This window comes from Sitophilus oryzae, unplaced genomic scaffold, assembly GCF_002938485.1.
Source record: "Sitophilus oryzae breed Bouriz unplaced genomic scaffold, Soryzae_2.0 scaffold_1639_pilon_pilon, whole genome shotgun sequence".
In the NCBI taxonomy this organism is placed as follows: domain Eukaryota; kingdom Metazoa; phylum Arthropoda; class Insecta; order Coleoptera; family Curculionidae; genus Sitophilus; species Sitophilus oryzae.
The window spans coordinates 1,180,494-1,190,473 of record NW_022146324.1 but is presented as its reverse complement, the minus strand read 5'-3'; the positions used below and the strand labels follow the sequence as shown (position 1 = coordinate 1,190,473).

The window sequence follows — 9,980 nt, the reverse complement described above, 5'->3', positions numbered from 1 at the left end:
GCACATCGCTAAGAGACTGTGCACATCGCTAAGAGACGTGGAAGGGGATAAGCAGATTTGTCGCAGTTCACCGGTCGACCCAATCAATACCTCTGTCAGTACTTAAAGTTCTAGGGAAAGGTGTATGTCATGCGTTTACTTTATTTGTTTATTTATTAACGACTCGTTGTAATTTTCCCTATAGCTTGAATTTTTTTAAGTGCAAGCTAGAAACACTTACATTTTTGGTAAAAATAAGTGGAATTGAGTAAGTGTTCGATAGTGGTCGCGCTATTAGAACTCTGAATTCAAAAATCGATATCTCGAAATCTATTAGAAATAATAGATTGTAGTTTTTTCAAGAACTTTGTTAATATTTCTGCTGTATTTTCTTTGTAGACAGCATGTGAAAATCTTTATCAATAAAAAAATTACACGATTGCTGAAAATTGCTATGCTCTAAAAGTAAATGGATGGATTGTTTACAATTTTTGAATGGAAAAAACAACCTTATCGAATTTTTCTTATGTAAACATATTGTAAAATATTTGATCTTGAAAATAAAAAAAAGTTTCAATATCTAAAATAGTTCTTGAGTTATGGCCTGTTATGTGTTAAAAAGTTGAGTTTTTAAATTATCGCGCTTACTGACGTTTTCTCGTTATAAAAAAAATAACACCTTAACGATATCTTTATAATTCCATTTCAGATGCTCAGAAACATGTCTAATGATTTTATCTAGTTATCTCTTGAAAAAAAGTCTTTTAAAAATAAGCGGTTTGCGATCGTGATTTTACATTGCTTGATAGGGAAAGGCGTATCGGCAACGCCGCAACAGCACACCGTCGTGCGTCGCGTCGGTCGGTCGCATTTCTCTCACTCCGACTTAATAAGATCCCTTAGCGATTTACTTCCACACATGTAAATGCCGACCCAATAGTAACAGTTGCCAGCACGGTATAATATATATTATGGCTCGGCAGTAAGCTATAATATTATATTATATTATTACTGCAGTGCACTTGAATATATATATTTTTTTATTTTTCAATATAGTAGGCTGATTTAGTGAACTATATAGTGTAGAAAATGGCGCTGGCCGAAAGACTTTTTATTACTTGATACCATTGATAGCTCATCAGAAGATGAATCAGATGCTGAAAGCGACAATTTATTAGCAATTATGGTTAGTAACCAAAAACAAGCACCAAGATGGTTATCTAATCGTATCAAATACCGAAAAGAACGAGGAGAATTTTCACTTTTTAACGAATTAAGTGACGAAAAATTTACAAATTATTTTCGAATGGACGGAACTAAATTTTATGAACTTTATGATCTAATAAAAAATGATATCGAATCACGTAAAACGCCAGGGGCGGCTCGTAGCACTGGAAGATGGTGAGGCACATTAGAAGAGAATTTGTATTAGTATGTATATAGGGTGGCCATTAGTACGGGGAAGTTCTATATAAAAAAGTACATATCCTAAAAAAATATTTTATTTAAAATTGCAATCGCATTACCATTTTTCTGTACAGAATTGGGTTCAGCATAAAATTCAGCATACATCCCACTATTGATTTATTTGAAGCACTATATATGCGGGATTTCCATGATAATTCATATTTGAAAAATGTCATCTTTTAAAAAGTGGTAAAAACCTGGAGTGAATTTAACTTATTGATATATTATTGCTTAAGTACGTATAATATAGCGAGGTATGTAGGATAAAAGAAGAAATCCGAGAAAAATTCACATTCACAGGGATTTTTTTATGGCGCAGCCAACATTGCAATATTATAATGCTATATCTCAGTTTTTTTAAATGCAATACACACTGTATATTATTTTTAGTATTTTAGATACCTACAGACTTAAAAAGCGCACATTTTTGTATTTAAAATACTTCCAAATTTTTAGCAGTTGCGGAAATAGCCTTATGTAATATAATTCGCAGTATTATACCGCATGATCTGATTGATTACCGTGGCTGGGAAATGACGATCGGTGACATTTTGCATGGTCCCTCTAAATCATCATATCAATCATATCAAATAAGTCACTGCCCACTTTTTAGGTATTTACTTTATATGTACAATAATCAGTAAAAAGAGTAATTAAACATGCAATTCACATTAAAAAACGCAGACAAAACAGTGTAATAACCGGCAGAATTAATTCAAACTCTAATTCAAACTAAGCCAAATTCCCAAATAATGCAAATCTGCATTTTCAGCCTGTCGCCTAAATCTCTCGGACTGATCGGGAACTGATCGGGAAGTGATACATATTTTTAACGAACGGCTTTTAAGGTTCAAATTTACATTTGAGGCTCGCCTCAATACGGTCTTTTTACGCGCTACTACTCCATACATTTTATCTCTCATCAACTAAGGTTTTGCCTATGCTTTTTCTTTTCATTCTATAGAGTTAAGATTCCAGTGAACGCTGTCGCTCCGTCAGTGCGATATACCACAATACGCTAGACAAGGAAAGGCGAGAGGCAAACCTCTGCACATATATTTCTTAAAGAACTAATGAGATGGATATACATCGTCGAGTTTGTCGCATATGGGAAAGGAAGCGCCTTTAAAGGAATACCATCGACGTAATTTATTGTAGAATGACGGTTAAAAACTACAATTATTATTGATGCAAATAGGGAAAAAAATATAAAATTGTGATTAAAGATGTATTGATTAATAAGTGTAATTTTTCAAATGTATTGGTGAGGCACTGCCTCATCTGCCTCGTAGGACAAGCCGCCCCTGTAAAACACACGCCACGCGCCGATTTGTTTTCTTTGCGGGCACCGCAACGCAAGAGGGGGGAAATATACATCCTAAAAATCGCTCGGAAAGCATATTCGTTTATTTATGAAATATATCGCCCGATATCCCAGAGATATAGATATACAGGGTGCTACAAATTCGAGGTACGAGCATTGGTGCTTCGGTAACCGTAATAGATACGAACATGGTTAAATTGGGGCAAAGTTGCGTATTGAGATGTTCACCAAGATGAAATCAAAAAAGTTTTAAAAATTTGAAGGATTGCTGAGCTTTTTGGAAAAAACAGATTTTTGGTTTGGTTGTAAAGTTGTTTTAGAAAATCAAAAAACTACTTGCTCATTCTCATAGCCACTTTATTAGGGCTATCTGATAGTATTTTTAAATTTTTAAATTAACTGATAATTTTTAAGATACACAGGCCAACTTAATTTTTTTAAATACGGACCTGCATTTTTTATTTCAGATTTTGAAACAACTCGATCTCCTGACTACAATGATATGCCACACTTTATATTTTTTTTGTTTTGGGTATGAGTACAATGATGTGCCACTTATTGCCAAGTGCATAAGTTGACACTTAGTGCCAAATTATTTACAATAATTTCAAATCCGACACTGGTTTCTTAAATTATTTAATCTGATTATATTCATCGCAACAATATTGATCAGCGCTAATTAACATTGAATAAGGAAAATCGAGCCAATGGAAGATTCAAATTAATAATATTCAGGTCAGATATTTAAAGATACTATTTCTAACTTTTTTATTGTGAATTTAAAATCTCAGTGTACGATCTAATAATATGCATAATATTAATCGTTGTTATTATAAATAAATCAACTTCTACACGCCAGTTTCTAATGTTGTGAATGTTCGAAAGGGTTACCACCCTCCCTATTGAACAAATTTATTTTTCTTTCAATTTTATTTATAGCGCTTTAAACTTTCTTCTTATACTTCCGAATGCATTTTGTAGTATTTATTGTAAATGTTGAGATGAATTGATTTCACTTTTAGAAATGACGTCAAGTAAGTAATGTAGCTACTTGGCGATAGGTCCAGAAACCTCGTTGGACATTATACTGCTCTACCATTTCCAATCCATCTTCCGGGAAAATGATTTTATTGTTTATATAATATTATATTTGTATTAATTATTTTATATTATTTTATTGCATTTGATTTTCCGTATTCAATGTTTTACTCCACGTCATTGTTAAGTTTGAATGCTAATCAATATTGTAACGATGAATAGATTAAATGTTATAAAAAACAGGACGGAACTTGAAATTAGTTTAAATAAATTGTGTTCAAATGTCAAAACAAAAAAAAATATTAAGTGTGGCATATCATCGTACTCTGGAGACTCAGTTCTTTCAAAATCTGAAATAAAAAATGCAGGTCCGTATTTAAAAAAAAATAAGTTGGTTTCTGTATCTCACAAATTATCAGCTAATTTGAAAATCTAAAAATGCTATCAGATAGCCCTAATAAAGTGGCTATGAGAATCTGTAACTAGTTTTTTGATTTTCTAAAAAGTAACGACAGGAAAAAATAAAATTGATTTTCAAAAAAATCAGTTTTTTCCAAAAAACTCAGCAATCCCTGAAATTTTTAAAAGTTTTTTGATGGCATCTTGGTGAACATTCTAAAGCGCAACTTTGCCCCAATTTAACCGGTTACCGAGATACCAATGCTCGTATCTCGAATTTGTAGCACCCTGTATATTATAGCATCAATGCGCGGCGACCTGCACTTTTTAATGCAAAGAGATATTTTTAAAATATGTGAGCTATAATATATATTATATTATCGCTCATCGTCCGTAGTCGGCCTTAGAGAAAATTAAAAAGACGAGATTTGGTATGTTAGTATATGACATAAATTAGGATTAACTGACGTATTCAATTGTGTTTGGTCACAGTTTCACCGGAAATGACTACAATTTTTGATTTTTAAATGGCACCCTAGGCACTTTTTTACTTTATTCGATAGAAAATGTCACTCTGAATGGAATGACATATCGTGGGCGTGCAAGGAAAACCATGTAAGTCCAAAAACTAAAAAGGTAAAAAGTGTTAACTACAACTTTTCATTTTTAAATGGTATTTCTACTTTTGTTCTACTTTCTTTTTAGATAGAAAATGACACTCTGAATAGAATGACATATCATATGTCAACTTTTAACATTCTGGCGTATGGTTATCTGAAATTGTAACATGCGATTCATAAAGACAATATGATTCGAAATACCAAGTGTGTGGTACCAAATTATTCGTAAAAAAATTCTTTTTTCAAATATGCTAATGAGCCACCACTATTTGAAAAATTGAGATATGATTAAAAATACGATTTGGGCATATTTTAACCGGCCAGGACAAGACACGAAAAACATAAGTCGATGAAATATATTTTTCCAAGGCTCGTTTATTAAAAATTAGTGTTTTTAACCCAGCCATGCACTCTAGATTGTAATTTAAAATACGATTTTTTTTAAAGCTAAAATATCAAAAGTTGACATATGATATGTCATTGTATTCAGAGAGTGTCATTTTCTATCGAATGAAATGTAGAAATATACCGAGATTGCCATTTAAAAATCAAAAGTTGTAGGCATTTCCGGTGAAAGAGGAAGTGACCAAAAACAATTGAATACGTCAATCAATCCTAATTTATTATACTAACATACCAAATCTCCTTTTTTATCTGAAAAAATAAAAAAGTTATAGGGGTGAGCCACTTTCGAGTCGCACCCGGTATGTTTCATTTTTAACACAACCCAGCTCAAAGAATGCCTGATAAAATTAAATTAAAAACACTTTGTTTCTAAACAACCTGGCGTTTTCTTAAAAGAATTTTCTTTATAAAGAATCTTCCACTATCACTATCTCACCAATCTTATATATGAAGTTGTTCCAAGAGCAAGATTTAAATTTCTAAACACCAAATGAAGATGGACGTGTACGCTACTGAATTGCGTTCCCCGCTATTCCATTCCTTCTATCGTCGTGCCTCTTTCATTTCCATTTCCACAATCTTCTTTGTTTGCCCCGTCTTAGAGGCGAAAACCCGCCTCTAACTTTTCCAGACATTCCACGACTCAAAATCGCGCTTTCCGCATTTGAATTCGCCAGCAGAAAAAAGTTCGCTGAAAAGAAAAGTACGTAGCCTATATTCTCTATTACATTTTAAAATGTATTAGTGAAATTTTCTATACTAGTACCTTATAGTCCGGTCGAGCTACCAAAATCCGTGTGTTTTTAGAAGGGAACCTTTTTAATGATTCTAAATAATTTTTAATGCGTTAACGTTGAAATTAAGCGTGGAAATCACTTCGAAATTTTTGGCGTTTGGTCGCTACATTAAATTACACCAGCAGAAAAAAAAATAAAGGTGTAGGAAAATATGTGTCGATAAAAATAAGACGTTTCCTCTCGGAAACGGTAAGTAGCTAAACGACCAGTGAAGCCTCTACGGATAGAGCTAGTCGAGCTCTATATTCGCCCCATTCAAACTGTGTTTCGAAGATGCACGCTTTTCGAGTTATTTAATTTGAAAGATTTTTTTTCAACTTTTCTTACGTGGTACGGTTAGAAGACGTTAATAAAAAAATTCTAAATGCAATTTTACTCCTTTTTAGGTTATGTTCTATTTTAAAAAAATTGAATTTTGAAAAAATCGGGTTTTATTTTTTTCTTACCCTGTATGTGCTTTTTTGACAAATTTTTATTTATCTAAGAATCCAACTTTTCAAATTTAAAATGAATTGCATCTAAGGAACGTACATGTAAGCGAACGGACTCTAAGAAAAAGATTAAACGAAGCAAATATTATGTAAAGAAGGCCTGCTTTAGGAACACAATTTACTAGGACTGTTGAATAAGACCAAATGTAAAAATTACGAAAAAATGGTAATATATTCTTCAAAAGCGAATATCTCCAACAAAAAAAAAGCTATTGAGGTGAATAAAAAACAAAGTATCGAGAAAGGATGTATCTACACTCAGACGCAAAAAATCGCAACGGAATTGTTTTTCGTCAAGTTTAAAGTGTAATATATATTTTTTTCATTTTTAGCCTTATTTTCATGAACTTCTTAGCAAACTATATATATATAAATCTCTCAACTTTTTTATAAACTTATTGTTTGGCTTATTATACAGGGTTAATTGAAGGGTTGTTTTTTACATTAACTTTAAAACACCCTGTGCAATAATTACGTGAGTAACTTTTACGAAAAAAATTACTTTTTTTAAAATTTTTTCAACTACTTTATGATGTTATTTTGTAATATCAGGAGGTGGCTTTTGTGACTATTGTCGTAATGTCATATCGACACTGATTAGAACTCTATACTAAAATTTAAAAAACATTAAAATGTAACGCAGGGGCCGGAAAGTGAAATAGCAAAAACGGTTCCACCGTTTCCACGGAAATTTCAAATAATATAGTTCCAGCCTCGGACGCTAGGTGGTAGTGCAATTAATTTTTAGGTTAAGAAGTTGCTACTAGTTATTGCCAGATGGCGTTCAATCAGATTTTTTTTGTAGTTTCCATAGTTTCCAACGGCCATTGTCATACTATTGTCAAGTTCTCAAAAAATATTGTCGTTGTCAAAGCGCCAATCATCAAAAATGATTACCAAAACGTTTTTCAAACTATAATTTGTTATATGTGTTTTTATTAGACAATTCCATTTGTATGTGTCCCTAAAAATATAATGTAAGTCTTTTATTTTTGCTATCAATTAAGTACCTATTTATATTTACTCCATTTACAAAACTTTGGGCGTATTACGTTGATCTTGTTTTATTATAATAAACGATGTTTAAACATTTGACTTAAAACTTCAAATAATAAATAATATTTACACATGTTTGGCTTTAATTTTATTTAATAATTGTATAAATTATACTATTAAATCTTATTTTTTACACATCACAACGATACTTGTTATTAGTTTTGTTGAATTTGTGTAAAAAATAAGATTTACTAATCAAATTTAATTATTTTAGAGTAAAATTCAATAAATACGCTCATTTAAAAAGCCCGCGCTTCGATCCATTTAAAACAAGCCCTACTCAATAGATGGCGCCACTTCTGTAGGACCATTTTTCAGTATGGCAGAGTCCATTCTTTTTCTAGCTAGGTATATTCTTTGATGTAACGATACAGGCTTGGTTTTAATAAATATTAGTAACACTAACAGAACTCAGGATATAAAAAAATAACTGCAATAACTAGGTGTACAAACAAACAAAAAACTTGTAAAAAAATCTAATACCTTGTATTGCCCTCTCCCTGTTACTACTATCATAATGAGACTGCAAATATACCGGGTGCGTCTCAGAAGCGCTCACCCCTATTTATAACACTCTAAATATAATTACATATCATATGTCAACTTTTGACATTTTCGCATATGGTTTATTTGAAATTATAACTTGGGGTTCGTAACGAAAATTTGACTCGAAATACCAAGTGCGTGGTATCAAATCATTCGTAAAAAATACTTTTTCCAAATATGCTAATGAGCCACCCTCGTTCCATTTGAAAAAATTGAGATATGATTAAAAATACGATTTGAGCATTTTCTAAGTGACCAGGACAAGACACTAATAACATTAGACGATCCAATCTATTTTTCCAAGGCTCCTTGATTAAGAATTAGTGTTTTTAACATAACCATGGCACTCTAGATTGACATTTAAAATAAGATTTTTTATTAAGCGAAAATTTCAAAAGTTGACATATGATATGTCATTCTGTATAGAATGTTATTTTCTAGGGAATTCTGTATAGAATGTTATTTTTCTTAAAGAAAGTCATACCATGTATTTCTCCAATGGCTCTCCAAATAAAAATCATTTTTTTTAGGTGAAATGACGCGAACAGAGGATCAAGCAACCTCTGAAAACTAGACGATAGCAAGCTTAGTGTTTTTTTAATTAATATTCAGTCCTTAAGACATAAAACGGATGAATTATATCTTTTATTAGAAGAGCCCAATTTTCCAGAAATTGTTGCCATAACTGAACATTGGTTAAATATGGATGAGCCTGTATTTGTCAAAAATTACACTACAGTAACTAGATTCAATAGAAGTAACTCATCTCATGGAGGTACTATGATAATGTCTACTAACAACGACTTTACGACAGTAAATAAGTTCGATACTCTAATATCCGAAAAAATTTTTGAATTTTCCGTCGTTTATCATAATTCTTTTGACCTTTATATTATTTGTATTTACAGAACACCTGACGCTGACGTGCATATTTTCAGTTAAAAATTGCTAAGCTTGCTTGAATCCCTACCTATAAAAAGTAAATTAATTTTGTGTGGTGACCTAAATATTGACTTTTCCAGTGTGTGTGCAGCTAGGGAGTCTCTCCAGTCCCTTTTTCATTCTTTTGGTACACTCATGCATGTTGACTCACCAACTAGAATAACTAAAACTGGCTCTAGTACTATAGATTATGTCGTGTAGACTTTTGACCCGAAATTCGTTGACTGTAGAGTCCTTCACTTAGGTTTATCTGATCATGAGGCAGTATTGACAACGTTTTTGCCACAATCCAAATGCAAAAATACCTCGCGCAAATTGGGCCGTATTTTTTCAGATAAAAATTTTCTAAATTTTCACCACCTATGTCTAACAACTGAGTGGGTTGTCCTCTCGGCTGACGTCGATTCCGAATTTTCTAGATTTATAAATACCTTGTCTAATCTGGCGTGCAAGGCGTTTCCTCTTAGACCCATCAAAAGTAAGCAAGGTATACCCTGGTCTACGACAGGCTTGCGTATATCTGCAAAGAACATGAGCTCATTACCTAACCTTAAAAAATTCGCAGACAGCGTTTTCTTTCATAATTACGTGAAACTTTATAGAAGGGTTTATCGTAAGACTATAAAAGCTACCAAGGACATTTATTATAATGGGTGGCTAGCCAAATCCGGTAATGTTGCTAAAGAGACTTGGGCTATTGTAAATGGCTTAAGGAATAAGACTTCTTCGTCTGGCACAGTCTTTAATTCACCTGAAGATTTAAACACTTACTTTGTTAATGTGTCTAAAAATTTAGTGAACACCATAACTCCTGCCCATGATTCACTTTCATATCTCCTTAAAGCAAATGAGAATTTACACAGTTTCTTCTTCACGCCCGTAGCATTAGATGAGCTCCGTAGTACAATTAAAAGTA

General features: G+C 32.3%; 1 protein-coding gene across 1 annotated transcript in view; it reads left to right on the top strand.

The window, feature by feature from the left end:
- Positions 1-9,980, top strand: part of LOC115880582 (ras-related protein Rap-1) — a 501,592-nt gene that overhangs the window by 279,452 nt on the left and 212,160 nt on the right. The gene's annotated exons all lie outside the window — the stretch shown is intronic.